We start from the raw sequence: 15,099 nt of genomic DNA, 5'->3' as shown, positions 1-15,099 counted from the left end.
TTCATTAGCTTATTTAGCCATCATATGTTCATATTTGAGGGCTTCCCTGGTGGCTCAGATGATAAAGATCTGCCTGCAGTGTGGGAGACTTGGGTTCAATCCCTGGGTTGGGAAGATCCTCTGGAGGAGGGCATGGCAATCCTTCTCCAATATTCTTGCCTAGAGAATCCCCAGGGACAAGGGAGCCTGGTGGGCTACAGTCCATGGGGTCACAAAGAGTCGGGAGTGACTATGCGCATTCATATTTGATGACACAGAGAGTAAAGAATCCGCCTGCAGTGTAGGAAGCAGATTTGATCCCTGGGTTGGGAAGATCCCCTGGAGAAGGAACTGACTACCCACTGGAGAACTGCCTGGAGAATTCCATGGACAGAGGACCCAGGGGGACTATAGTCCATGGGGTCGCAAAGAGTCGGACACGACTGAGCGACTAAGCACAGCACAGCACACATAGTCACACTAACTAAGATAATGTTTCAAGTTTTGGGAAATATTATAGTGAAAGGAATAAAGAGACTGAGCACTTAAAGAGGAAACAAACTCCAACCTGCATTTATTTAGAATAGGAACGCCTGAGCATGTCTGGGCGCTAATATGAAACAACCAGTGGATAAAGACAGATGCAAAGTATGAAACAAAGGATAAGTGAGAGAGCAAAGCTCAAAGAAGGTGGATGAACCATATGCATTCTCTGGAGAAGGGAATGGCAAACCACTTCAGTATTCTTGCTTTGAGAACACCATGAACAGTGTGAAAAGGCAAAGGATGTGACACTGAAAGATGAACTCCCCAGGTCGGTAGGTGCCCAATAGGCTACTGGAGAAGAATGAAGAAATAACTACAGAAAGAGTGAAGAGACAGAGCCAAAGCAAAAACAACACCCAGGTGTGGATGTGCTGGAGACAGAAGTAAAGTCTGGTGCTGTAAAGAGCAATATTGCATAGGAACCTGGAATCTTAGGTCCATGAATCAAGGTAAATTAGAAGTGGTCAAGCAGGAGATGGCAAGAGTGAACATCAACATTTTAGGAATCAGTGAACTGAAATGAACTGGAATGCATGAATTTAATTCAGATGACCATTCTATCTATTACTGTGGGCAAGAATCCGATAGAAGAAATGGAGTATCCCTCATAGTCAACAAGAGTCTGAAATGCAGTACTTAGGGGAAATCTCAAAAACGAAAGAATGATCTCTCTTTGTTCCAAGGCAAACCATTCCATATCACAGTAATCCAAGTCTATGCCCCGACCGGTAATGCTGAAGAAGCTGAAACTGAACAGTTCTATGAAGACCCACAAGACCTTCTAGACCTAACACCCAAAAAAGATGTCCTTTTCATCTTAGGGGACTGAAATGCAAAAGTAGGAAGTCAGGAGATACCTGGAGTAACAGGCAAATTTGGCCTCAGAGTGCAAAATGAAGCAGGCTAAATACTAACAGAGTTTTGCCAAGAATAAGCACTGGTCATAGCAAACATCCTCTTCCAACAATACAAGAGAAGACTGCACATGAACATCACGAGATGGTCAATACCGAAATCAGGTTGATTATATTCTTTGCAGCCAAAGATGGAGAAGCTCTATACAGCCAGCAATAACAAGACTGGGTGCTGACTGTGGCTCAGATTATTAACTCCTTATTGCCAAATTCAGACTTCAATTGAAGAAATTAGGGGAAACCACTAGACCATTCTGTTATGACCTAAATCAAATCCATTATGATTATACAGTGGAACTGACAAATAGATTCAAGGGATTAGGCCTGATAGAGTGTCTGAAGAGCTATTGACAGAGGTTTGTGACACTGTACAGGAGACAGTGATCAAGTCCATCCCCAAGAAAAGGAAATGCAAAAAGGCAAAATGGCTGTCTCAGGAGGCCTTACAAATAGCTGAGGAAAGAAGAAAAGCTAAAAGCAAAGGAGAAGAGGAAAGATATACCCATTTAAATGCAGAGTTCCAAATAGCAAGGAGAGATAGGAAAACCTTTCCTCAGTGATCAATACAAAGAAATAGAGGAAAACAATAGGATGGGAAAGACTAGAGATCTATTCAAGAAAATTAAAGATACCAAGGGAATAGTTCATGTAAATATGGGCAAAATAAAGGACAGAAATGGTATGGACCTAACAGAAGCAGAAGATATTAAGAAGAGTTGGTAAGAATACGCAGAAGAATTATACACAAAAGATCTTCATGACTCAGATAACCATGATGGTGTGATCACTCACCTAGAGCCAGACATCTTGGAGTACAAAGTCAAGTGGGCCTTAGGAAGCATCTCTATGAAAAAAGCTAGAAGAGGTGATGGAATTCCAGTTGAGCTATTTCAAATCCTGAAAGATGATGCTGTGAAAGTACTGCACTCAATATGCCAGCAAATTTGGAAAACTCAGCAGTGGCCACAGGACTGGAAAAGGTCAGTTTTCATTCCAATTCCAAAGAAGGGCAATGGCAAAGAATGTTCAAACTACTGCACAATTGCACTCAACTCACACGCTAGCAAAGTAAAGCTTAAAATCCCCAAGCTAGGTTTCTACAGTACATGAACTGTGACTTTCAGATGTTCCAGTTAGATTCAGAAAAGGCAGAGGAACCAGAGATCAAATTGCATACATCTGTTGGATCATAGAAAATGCAAGAGAATTCCAGAAAAATAGCTACTTCTGCATCATTGACTACACTAAAGCCTTTGTGTGAATTACAACAAACTTTGGACAATTCTTAAAGTGATGGGAATACCAGACCACCTCATCTGCCTCCTGAAAAATCTATATGCAGGTCATGAAGCAACAGTTAGAACCGGACATGAAACAACAGACTGGTTCCACATCGGGAAAGGAGTACGTTAAGGCTGTATATCGTCACCCTGCTTATTTAACTTGTATGCAGTGTACATCATGCAAAATGCCAGGCTGGATGAAGCACAAGCTGGAATCAAGACTGCCGGGAGAAATATCAATAACCTCAGACACGCAGATGACACCACTCTTATGGCAGAAAGCAAAGAGGAACTCAGGAAGTGATGAAATGATGAAAGTGAAAGAGGAGAGTGAAAAAGCTGGTTTAAAACTCAGCATTGAAAAAATAAAGATCATGGCATTCGGTCCCATCACTTCATGGCAAATAGATGGGGAAACAATGAAAACAGTGAAAGATTTTATTTTCTTGGACTCCAAAATCACTGCAGATGGTGACTGCCTCCATGAAATTAAAAGATATTTGCTTCTTGAAAGAAAAGTTATGATCAACCTAGACAGCTTATTAAAAAGCAGAGACATTATTTTGTCAACAAAGGTCCATCTATTCAGAGCTATGGTTTTTCCAGTAGTCATGTATGGATGTGATATATGGACTAAAAGAAAGCTGAGAGCCAAAGAATTGATGCTTTTGAACTGTGGTGTTAGAGAAGACTTTTAAGAGTCCCTTGGACTGCAAGGAGATCCAACCAGTCCATCCTAAAGGAAATCATTCCTGAATATTCATTGGAAGGACTGATGCTGAAGCTGAAACTCCAATACTTTGGCCACCTGAAACAAAGAACTGACCCACTGGAAAAGACCCTGTCGCTGGGAAAGATTGAAGGCAGAAAGAGAAGGGGACGACAGAGCATGAGATGGTTGGTTCGCATCACTGACTCAATTGACATGAGTTTGAGCAAGCTCCGGGAGATGGTGTGATGGTGATGGACAGGGAAGCCTGGCATGCTGCAGTCCATGGGGTCACAAAGAGTTGGACATGACTGAGTGACTGAATGGAACTGAACTGAGACAGCAAGGCTCAAAGAAGGTGGATGAACCTTATGCATTCTCTAGAGAATCAATAACTAAAATTATTCTAGTGAGGATTAGAGGAGCTCCTATTAAAGCTGTTTCTCCCTTCTCCTAGACTACTCAAGATTTTCTTTCCTCCTAGACTGATGGAGAACCTTGTCTGACCATGTCTTATTTATACCTATAACCCCATTTTCATCAGAACACCTGATACATAGTCTATGATATATACATGTTTGAACAGGATGGAAAAATTTGAGAATATGATGTCTGATTGCAGTGAGCTAAAGAGACACAGAAGTCAAAGAGAACTATTTGGAACCTGAGACACTGAAAAATTAGAGTGGGATGAATGTGATGGGAAAACAAAAGGAGGAAGAGGTCTGGAAATCTGGTGATAAGTGCAAATTGGGACATCCTTTTTTGATGCACCTTCATGGGGAGTCCTGTCTGCTGAAGACCACATCTCTGTCTTAGGCAGATCTCTAGATTGGCTCTCCAAATACATATCTTCATGCCCTCACCCCAGGTATTCAACTTTCTTCTCTCCTTTCAACCGTCCACAAACAGTACCCAAATATGTGTCTGTCCTCTGTCCAGATAAGCAGTTTGCTTGTGCCAAACTTAGAAGTTTCCCAAAGTCATTAGAGACACAATGCAAACGTGTTGTGAGCAGTTTTAAATGAGGACATTAGGTTGAGTTGTTAATCATATTGTGTGAGTGCTCTTTGTATTTACTGATTTTTTCTTGGTTTGTTTTATCAGGTACAAAATACATGGTAATATTAAATCTTCCCTAAAGTAGTTGTAGATTCAATTTCACCAAGCCTGTAAACTTTGTTTTATTTTTATTGAATTTATTTTTTAGAGCAGTTTCAGGTTTACACAAAAACAAGCAGAAGTTACAGAGATTCCCCATATACCTCTTAGCCCCACAAATGCATGATCTCCTGCATTATCAGTATCCACCAAAAAAGTGACACATTTGTTATAGTGATGAACCCACACTGAAATGTCAATATCACCCAGAGCACATAGTCTATATATGTCTTGCACGTTCTATGGGTTTTTAAAAAATGTCTAATGAAGTGTAACAAACTTTTAAACATAGAGAATAGGAACTGCCCCCAAAATCCTCTGTGCTCCTCTTTCTCATCCTTTCCTTATAACCACTCATCTTCGTGCTTTCACTATAATTTTGTTTTTTTCCAGAATATATTACAATTGGAATCACCGTATGTAGCCTTTTTGATCTGGCTTTATATGTTTAGCAATATACATTTACATTTCCTCCATGGCTTCTCATTTCATTTCATTTAATTATTTTCATTTTTTTAGATAGAACTGAATAATCTTCCATTGTCTAGAAGTATCACAGTTTATTTATCCACTCACCTACTGAAGGATGTCTTGGTTGTCTCCAAGTTTTTGAAATTATAAATAAAGTTGCTATAGATATGTTTATACTAGTTTTTGTGAGTATAATTTAGGTATAAATACCAAGGAGAATGATTGCTAGTCATATGGAAAAAGAACATTTAGCTTTGTAAGAAGGAAACAAACTGTCTTTCAAAGTAGCTATTCCATTTGCATTCCCAGAAGCAATGAATAAGAGTTGCTTTCACACCACACCCTTGCCACAATCTGTGTTGCTAGTGATCTGAATTTTAGCCATTCTAGTAGGTGTACCAATGCCAAAGAATGCTCAAACTACCGCACAACTGAACTGATCTCACGCTAGTAAAGTAATGCTCAAAGTTCTCCAAGCTTAGGCTTCAGCAATACGTGAACCATGAACTTCCAGATGTTCAAGCTGGTTTCAGAAAAGACAGAGGAAACAGAGATCAAAGTGCCAACATCTGCTGGACCATCAAAAAAGCAAGAGAGTATCAGAAAAACATCTATTTCTGCTTTATTGACTATGCCAAAGCCTTTGACTGCGTGGATCACAATAAACTGTGGAAAATTCTGAAAGAGATGGGAATACCAGACCACCTGACCTGCCCCTTGAGAAATCTGTATGCAGGTCAGGAAGCAAGAGTCAGAACTGGACATGGAACAATGGACTGGTACCAAATAGGAAAAGGAGTACGTCAAGGATGTGTATTGTCACCCTGCTCATTTAACTTATATGCAGAGTACATCATGAGGAATGCTGGGCTGGAAGAAGCACAAGCTGGAATCAAGCTTGCTGGGAGAAATATCAATAACCTCAGAAAAGCGGATGACACCACCCTTATGGCAGAAAGTGAAGAACTAAAAAGCCTCTTGATGAAAGTGAAAGAGGAGAGTGAAAAAGTTGGCTTAAAGCTCAACATTCAGAAAACTAAGATCATGGCATCCGGTCCCATCACTTCATGGCAAATAGATGGGGAACCAGTGAGAGACTTTATTTTTCGGGGCTCCAAAATCACTGCAGATGGTGACTGCAGCCATGAAAATAAAAGATGCTTACTCCTTGAAAGGAAAGTTATGACCAACCTAAACACCATATTAAAAAGCAGAGACATTACTTTGCCAACAAAGATACACCTTTCAAAGCTGTGGTTTGTCCAGTATTCATGTATGGTTGTGAGAGTTGGACTATAAAGAAAGATGAGCACCAAAGAATTGATGCTTTTGAACTGTGGTGTTGGAGAAGACTCTTGAGAGTCCCTTGGACTACACAGAGATCCAACCAGTCCATCCTAAAGGAGATCAGTCCTGAGTGTTCATTGGAAGGACTGATGTTGAAGCTGAAACTCCAATACTTTGACCACCTGAAGCAAAGAACTGACTCACTGGAAAACACCCTGATGCTGGGCAGGATTGAAGGCGGGAGGAGAAGGGAATGATAGAGGAAGAGATGGTTGGATGGCATCACCAACTCAATGGACATGAGTTTGGGTAAACTCCGGGGGTCGGTGATGGACAGGCAGGCCTGGTGTGCTGCAGTCCAAGGGGTCACAAGGATTCGGACACAACTGAATGACTGGACTGAACTGAATAGGTATACAGGCATATCTCATTTTATTGTGCTTTGTGGATATTGTGTTTTTTACAAACTGAAGTTTTGTGGCAAATCTGCATTAAACAAGTCTATAGGCACCAATTTGTTTTTCTCTCCACAACCCCTGGCAACCACTGATCTATTTTACAGTCTCCATAGTTTTGACTTCCACTATTTCATAGAGTTGGAATCATAAAGTTTGTAGCATTATCAGCCTGTTCTCTTTCACACAGCAATGTGATTTAAGATTCTTCTCTGTCTTTCATAGCTTTATAGCTCAATATTTTTGTGTGTGTTAAACAGTAATAATAAACTAGACGGCATATTAAAAGCAGAGATACCACTTTGTCAACACAGGTCCAGATAGTCAAAGCTATAGCTTTTCTAGCACTTATGTACAGATGTGAGAGTTGGACCATAAAGAAAGCTGAATGCTGAAGAACTGATGCTTTCAAATTGTGGGGCTGAAGAAGACACTGTCTCCATAAATTAAGTTGGGAAGAACTGATGCCTTAACAATATTAAACATAAATATCTCTCCATTTATATAGATATTGCTTGATTTCTTTCATCAGAGTTTTGTAGTTTTCCTTATATAGATCTTGCACATATTTTATTAGGTTTATGTCTAAGTATTTATTTTGTGAGGGTGCTAGTTTAAATGGTATTGTGTTTTTAGTCTCAAATTCCAATTGCTTATTGCTAGCATATTAAAAAACAATAGTTTTTGTATTCTAACCCTTATATTCTACAACCTTGTTGTATTCACTTATCAGTTCCAGGAGATTTTTTGTTGATTCTTTGGCTTTTTTTACATAGTGTCATCTACAAACAAAGACATGTTTTATTCATTTCTTCCCAATCAGTATATTTTTATTTCCTTATCTTATTAACTAACTCTTCCAATAGAATGTGTGATAGGAGTGATCAGAGGGGATATCCTTAACCTATTTTTCTTTAAGAGGAAAGCTTCTAGGGTCTTACCGTTAAGTGTAATGTTAATAGGAGGGCTTTTGTTAATGTCTTTTATCAAGTTCAGTAAGTTTCCCTCTATTCTTAGCTTGCTGGAAGTTTTAATAATGAGTAAGTATTGGATTTTGTCAAATGGGTTCTCTCCATGTGGTTTTTCTTCTTAGTTCATTGTAGTATATTACATGAATTATTTCTGGATGTTGAATACACTTTGCTTACCTGAGGTAAATCCTACATGGTTGTGGTATAGAACTCCTTTTTACATTATTAATTTGTTAACTTTTTTTCATCAGAGATATAGGTTTTCAGTTTTCTTTCTTGTAATGTCCTTACCTGGTTTTGGTATTAGGCTAACACTGACCTCATGAACTAAATTAGGAAGTATTCCTTCTGTTTCTGTCCTCTGAAAGAGAGTGTAGATATTTGGTAGTTTCTTCCTTAAACGTTTGGTGGAATTCACCAGTGAATCCCACTGGGACTGGTGCCTTCTGTTTTGGATGGTTGTTAATTTTGATTAAATTTTTTTAAACAGACACAGGACTATTCAGATTATTTATTTCCTCTCATTTAAGCTTAATAGTTTGTCTTCCAAGGAACTGATACCTTTTATCTAGGCTATTAAATGTGAGAGCAAACAGTTTTTCATAGTACTCTTTTTTTCATCCTCAGTGTCAACAGAATTCATATCCGTAGCCCCTATTTTACTTCTGATATTAGTAATTTGTATCTTCCCTCTTTTCACAGTCTGAATTATTAGTCGTGTTGGTGTTTCCAAAGAGTCATGTTATACTTTTACTGATTTTTTTCTATTGATTTCCTGTTTTCAGTTTTATTGTTTTTTTTAGTTCTTCTCTCTTTTCTCTTGCTTATTTCGGTTTAATTTTCTCTTCATTTCCTCAGATGGAAACTTAGATTATTATTTTCATATAATTATTTTTTGTTTTGTATGCATTCAATGTAAATTTCCCCTCTAAGCACTGCTTTCACTGTAGCCCACAACTTTTGCTAAGCTGTATAATCAAATGTTTCTTACCTTATTTTTCTGTGTGAGTTTGACAGTTATATATTCTTGACTCTTATATTTGAGATTGTTCTAGAAATTGCAACATATATGCTACAAAATCAGTAGAATCTTTGACTTTCCTATCAATTACCTCAAGGAACTGAGGTGTCAGAAGCCGCCGGGATGCGGCCAGTCCGTGACAAGGTCACGGGACGAGAGAGGAACCTGCAAGGCAGCTCTTCCTCACACGGGGCTGCCCTGGGAGCCCAATGTGTCCCCTCAGGAATCACCAGGACGTGCCCGGACTGGGACAAGGTCACGGGACAAGAAAGGAATCTGCAAGGCAGCGCTTCCCCTCGAGGTTGTCCTGGGGGCCCAGTATGTCCCTTTCTTCTTTCTGTCTTACTGTTGTTGGGCTTTCTATTAATTTTTGGAAATATAATATATAGTAATAAGGCCTCCCTGGAAAAGTCCAAGCCTTTGTGGAAATGCTCATGATTGTTCTGGTCAGGACATGACCATAAACATCAAGTCAGAAAGGAAAAGGCCATAGAAATAGTTTGGCTGCTTGCTTAAAAGATTATAATGTTCTAGAATAGAAAAGAGTGGAGGCATTTAGATTTAGAAGTAGATATACTGCTTCAGTTTACTTGCTCCTTGGTTGAGAGGGTTTTCATTATTGCTATTTCCTTGCTGCTATTTGTTCATTGCTTCCCTTTCTTTAAAAAATGTGGGATATTATGGGTATTTTTGCAGAATTAGAAAATGGGGTACATAGGATTTCAATAGAAGATTTATATTAATCAGCTTCACTGCCATTACCTCACTGTTAATAGAGGTGTTTTGTTGCTTTAGAGGTGTTTTGCCGCTTCATAGTTAATCATTGTAAACTTTGTAATTTTAGGTAAAGAAAAATATCAAGGTTTTTCTCATGGTACTATTCTCAGAAATGTCAAACATGTTACTGTGACCCTTCCCATGTATTGTTTTATTGTCCAAAGTATTTACACTATACCTGAGATTTGTAGAACTTTGTTTTGTTAAAGTGAAAATGTTAGGCCATTGAGGCAAGAAGACTATATACGGGACATTTAAGAAAAAGCCCTGTAATCGGAAACATTCTAGATGAATGCATAGGGGAAAAACATAGGGAAGAAAAATGTTGACAGAAGCACAAAACCAATATCTGATGTAATATGTGGTGACTTAAGGGGGAGGTAATGTTCATTCTATAAAAACTGAGCTGTCCTAAAAATAAAAAAAGCTACCTCTTCTATGCAACCTTCTATGTGTGTCTGTCTTATTCCTCTCCGATGCCACTCATCCCTTCGGTGTTCCTGGACCCACTGGGGCTGGACCCCCGCACTGAGGGTCCTTTAAATCCATTTGGCTGCACACTCCAGCCTAAATGCAATTGCCATCATGTATTTTAAACCCCATTGTTTTATGCATTTATTTAGATTTTGCCATATACTTATTCATTTGTTGCTCACCATCTTTTCCTGCATCTCTGACTAGTCTTTGGTGATATTTTCCTTCTCCTGAAAAAACATGCCTTAGTAGTTCCGTCAATGTGCATTTCCAAGTAACAAATTCTGTTACTGTGCTGTTTTCAATTTTGTTTTTCTTCCACCATAATTCTTGAAGGATGTTTTTAACTCTGTATAGAATCCTACTTTATCAGCTATTTTCTTTCAGTAGGTTTAACACTCCATCCTACTGCCTTCTGGCTTCCACCAGTGCTGTTGAGGTCATCATTCTCTCTAATTATTATTTGAAGGTAAAATCCACTTACTTCAGACAGTCCTCAAAATGGAGAAAGTAATAGCAAAGGAAAAAACTGACAAAGAATTAGTCTCCAAAATATACAAGCAGCTCATGTAGCTCAATACCAGAAAAATGAACAGTCCAATCAAAAAGTGGGCAAAAGATGTAAAAAGACATTTCTCCAAAGAAGACATACATATGGCTAATAAACACAGGAAAAGATGCTCAACACCACTCATTATTAGATAAATGCAAATCAAAACCACAATGAGGTATCATCTCACATTGATCAGACTGGCCATCATCAAAGTCTGTAACAATAAATGCTGGAGGGAGTGTGGAGAAAAGGGAACACTCTTACACTGTTGGTAGGGATGCAAACTGGTACAGCCACTAGGGAGAACAGTGTGGAGATTCCTTAAAAAACTAGAAATAGAACTGCCATACCACTCAGTAATCCCACTGCTGGGCATACACTCCAAGGAAACCTGAATCAAAAGAGACACATGTACCCCAGTGTTCAGTGCAGCACTATTTACAATAGCTGGGACATGGAAGCAACCTAGATGTACATTGACAGACGAATGGATAAGGAAGTTGTGGTACATATATACAATGAAATATTACTCAGCTATTTAAAAGAGTGCATTTGAGTCAATTCTAATGAGGTGGATGAGCCTGGAGCCTATCATACAGGGTGAAGTAAGTCAGAAAGAGAAAGACAAATACTGTATAATAACACATATATAGGGAATTTAGAAAGACGGTACCAACGATCCTACATGCAGGCCAGCAAGGGAGACATAAATATAAAAAACAGACTTTTGAACTCAGTAGAAGAAGGTGAAGGTGGGATGATTTGAGAGAATACCACTGAAACATGTACATTACCATATGTAAAATAGATGACCAGTGCAAGTTTGATGCATGAAGCAGAGCATCCAGAGTAGGTGCTCTGGGACAACCCAGGATAGGGTGGGGAGGAAGGAGGAAAGGGGGGTTCAGAATTGTGGGGGACACCTATATACCTGTGGCTGATTCATGTTGATGTATGGCAAACCATCACAATATTGTAAAGTAATTATTCTCCAATTAAAATACATGAATTTGAAAAAGTCTCCTTTTCTCTAAATGCTTTGCTTTTCCTATTGTATTTTCTGCAGTTTCACTATGATATGTCTGATTGTGAATTTCTTGTATTTGTCTTGCGAGGTGTATGCCAAGGTATCCTAAATGTCGTCTTTAATTTGTAATGAAAGTGCTTCACTTGCTTCAAATTCATTTACCTCTTCCATCAGATATTATTTCACTACCTATTAAATTCCTTGAGACATCAAAGAATGTGTCATTAAATTTATCTAGATATTTTAGATAACTCAGTTGGAAAAGTTGCTCTCTTCCTTAATTAATTTATGTTTTGGCTGCGCTGGGTCCTTACTGCTGTGCGCAGGCTTTCTCTAGCTGCAGTAAGTGGGGGCTACTCTAGTTGCAGTGTGCACATTGCACAGTGTATCTCACCCATATCCGGTCTTCACTTCCTTTGCATTAACACCCAGGGCTTCTCATTGTGGTGGCTTCTGTTACTGTGGAGCACAGCCTCCAGGGCACCCGGGTTTTAGTGGCTGCAGCACATGGGCTCAGTAGCTGTGGTTTGTGGGCTCTAAGCACAGGTGCAGATGTGGTGGTGCACAGGCTTAGCTGCTCCGTGGCATGTGGGATCTTCCTGGACCAGGGATCAAACCAGTGTTCCCTGCATTGCAAGGGGGATTCCTAACCACTGTCCACCACAGAAGCCCAGAAAAGTTTTTTGAATTACTGAGTCTGCCATTACATTTAGATTCAAATTTTAGTGACACTGGGGAAGATGGAAAGCACAAAATCAAAATGACTGTAAGATGAGATGACAGTTATAGTGATCCAATGAAGAAAAAAATGAAGGAAAAATCTAATGGAGAGCTGGTAGGGAATTAAAGAGAATTGAGATTTAGAAGAGATTGGAAAGGATAATTTGAAAGGACAGGAAACTACATTCACATTAGGAGGAAGAAGGATGCATAGGATTATAATAGTGACATTCAGTAGGACAGGAAATACAAGAAGAGAGGAAACCTGAATTATGTGTTAATTTGAAACATGGAAATCTCATCTCATATATGTCTCAAATATAGTGGGGTTAAAAACATAACATTGAGAAAACATTGAATATGAGAGTATTTGTTTCTACATATACACATTAAGATGGCATCAGTAGATAAAGAGAATTTGATTATACATATATAGTTTATAATATAAAATAGATATATATAACGATATTAACTAGTGTCAGAAGAAGAGTGAGAAGTGGGTGACAAGTATAAACCAGCTAAGAAGTGCATTTTATTTATTGAGCTATAGTCAACATATAACCTTGCATAAGTCTAAGGTATACAACATGCTGATGATACATTTTTATATTGCCATATTACTAAGATAGAGTTCGCTAACACCTCTATCACATCACAGTATCATTTCTTTATTGTGGTGAGAACAATTAAGATAGAGTCCCTTGGCACCTTTGAGGTTTATAATACAGTATATTGTTTATAATCACTGTGTGTGCTATGTGCTGTGCTTAGTCACACAGTCATGTCCGTCTCTTTGTGACCTCATGGACTGTAGCCCACCAGGCTCCTATGTCCATGAGGATTCTCCAGGCAAAAATACTGGAGTGGGCTGCCATGCCCTCTTCCAGCGGATCTTCCCAACCTAGGGATCAAACCCAGGTCTCCCGCATTGCAGGTGGATTCTTTACCAACCGAGCCACCAGGAAAACCTACATGTCTAGGACTGATTTATCTACTGATGGCACATTTGTACCTTTAAACAGTATCTCCCTAATTCCTATACCTTCCAACCCCTGGTAACCACATACTACTCTGTTTTTACAAGTTTGGCTTTTTTAGATTCCACACATAAATGAAATTAACAGACTTTCTCTTTCTTGGTCTGACTTATCTCATGTAGCATAATGCACTCAAGGTCCATCCATGTTGTCACACACAAAGGGCAGGACTTCCCTCTTTCTCATGACTATGTAATATTCCATTGTGTGTCTGTGTCTGTGTGCATATGTGTGCCTGCTGTATCACATATCCTTTATCCATGAAGCCATGGACTGACACTTAGGCTGTTTCCATATCTTGGCTATTGTGAATAATGAGGCAGTAAACATGGGGGTACATATACCTCTTCAATATCCTGTCTTCACTTCCTTCACACATATACCCAGGAGTGGAATTACTGGGTAATATTGTGATCCTATTTTTCATTTTTGAGGAAACTACAATCCCTTCCATAGTGGCTGAACCAACTTAAATTCTCAGCAACAATACACAAGGGTTTCCTTTTATCCACACCCTCCTAGCATTTATTATTTGTAGACTATATTATCATGGCCATTATGATTGGTTTGATGTGATACATCATTATGGTTTTGATTTGCCTGTATATTGGTATCTCACAATGACATACGCTGAGCAGCTTTTCATGTTTCTTTGTCACTGTATATCTTCTTTATTGAGGTGTCTGTTAAGGTACTTGGCCCAATTTTAAAGGGTTCTTTTTTTTTTTTTTTTTTTTTTACTGTTGAGTTTTAAGCATTCTTTGGATATTTAGAATAACAGTCTTTGATCAGATTTTGCAAATGGTTCCCCCCATCTATGGCTTGTTTTTTCATTTTGTTCAAAACTTGTCTTCCAGAGGAGAACTTTTACATTGCTACTAATGAAGTCCTGTCTATCCACTCTTTTGTTCATGGATCCTGTCTTTGGAGTTATAGCTAAAACATCATTGCCATACCTGAGGTCATCTAGGTTTCTCCAGTGTTATCATCTAAGAGTTTTCTAATGTTGCATTTTCTGTATATCTATGATCCATTTTACATTAATTTGTTGTGAAGGATGCAAAATTGTATCTAGATTCATTTTTTTTGCATGTGGATGTCCAATTGTTGCAGCAGCACCATTTCTTTAAAAAAACTATTTCTTTGCTCTATTACATTGCTTTTGCTCACTTTTCAAAGCTCAGTTGATTATATTTATCTGGCTCTTCTTTGGGCTCTCTTTTGTTCCATTCATCCATTTGTCTGTTCTTTCACTGATACACACTATCTTGATTACTGTTTCACTATATTTAAATCTAGAAGTCCAAAGGTGTTAGTTCTCTAATTTTGTCCTCTTTTTTTAGCCGTAAAAGAATTTATTACAATGGTAGCATTTGGAATCACCTTTTAAAATTTTTTATTTTATATTGGAATATAGTTGATCAACACTGTGTAAGTTTATTTTTTCCATTTATTTTTATTAGTCGGAGGCTAATTACTTTACAATATTGTAGTGGTTTTTGTCATACATTGACATGAATCAGCCATGGATTTACATGTATTCCCCATTCCGATCCCCCCTCCCACCTCCCTCTCCACCCAATCCCTCTGGGATCCCTCTTCCCAATGCACCAGGCCTGAGCACTTGTCTCATGCATCCAACCTGGGCTGGTGATCTGTTTCACCCTAGATAATATACATGTTTCCATGCTGTTCTCTTGAAACATCCCACCCT

At 38.7% G+C, this 15,099-nt stretch overlaps 2 protein-coding genes across 2 annotated transcripts in view; one reads left to right on the top strand and one right to left on the bottom strand.

The window, feature by feature from the left end:
• Positions 1-15,099, bottom strand: part of LOC122694965 (interferon-induced very large GTPase 1-like) — a 1,416,129-nt gene that overhangs the window by 749,668 nt on the left and 651,362 nt on the right. The window lies entirely within an intron of this gene.
• Positions 1-15,099, top strand: part of LOC122695260 (zinc finger protein 215-like) — a 462,760-nt gene that overhangs the window by 157,023 nt on the left and 290,638 nt on the right. The window lies entirely within an intron of this gene.

The sequence above is a fragment of the Cervus elaphus genome, chromosome 1 (assembly GCF_910594005.1).
Source record: "Cervus elaphus chromosome 1, mCerEla1.1, whole genome shotgun sequence".
Classification (NCBI taxonomy): Eukaryota; Metazoa; Chordata; class Mammalia; order Artiodactyla; family Cervidae; genus Cervus; species Cervus elaphus.
The sequence above is the reverse complement of the archived record's forward strand: the minus strand, read 5'-3'. Positions and strand labels throughout refer to the sequence as shown.